Here is a 725-nt window from a genome sequence, read left to right on the forward strand (position 1 = left end):
TTTTTTTTTTTATGCTTGTATTTTTTTTCTTCAAAACTTTACAAAGATCTCAGATTTATTTTTTAAGACTTTTATTTTTAAAATGTTTGTTTTTCAAGCATGTCTGTAATTTACACTTCAAGGATAAACTTTTTCATATCCCTGGTAGATTTAAATTAAAAGCAATTCCCATTCAACTGCAAAGTTTGTTTCTAATTAGACCTGCTTGTCTGCTTGTCATTTCTGGATTTAAATAATAATTATTAAAAAGAAAAAAAAACGTGATAAAATGACAGATATAACGTCTTGTTAGCTATGAAGCTAACCTAGATTTAATAAAACAGAGCCCATTTTGTTTTATTATGTAACAATATTGCATAGAAGCAAAACACTAAAACTGCAAGATGTTATTGTAGCATTTGGTTAAAAATGCTACAGTAGCACTCCAAAAATTCCATTCTGCACATAAAATGTATGATTTTTTAAACTGTTTTTCTGTAATAAAAATAGGGTTTATTATTATACCAGAAACTGAATAGAGATGTAAAAAATACTGCATTTCAAATCTGAAATTGAACTTATTTTTTGTTCTGATCGGGACATAGCCTTTTATATAGGACTTTATAGCCTTTTATATAGGACTTTAATCAGTTTCTCATTTTTATTTGAAAAAGAGACATTTGGATCTTAAAGGTCCTAAGTGAAAGTTTTTCTGAGGGGGCCCCAGAGGGTTAATGTACTTGAAC

This window comes from Poecilia reticulata, linkage group LG6 (genome assembly GCF_000633615.1).
Source record: "Poecilia reticulata strain Guanapo linkage group LG6, Guppy_female_1.0+MT, whole genome shotgun sequence".
Lineage (NCBI taxonomy): Eukaryota > Metazoa > Chordata > Actinopteri > Cyprinodontiformes > Poeciliidae > Poecilia > Poecilia reticulata.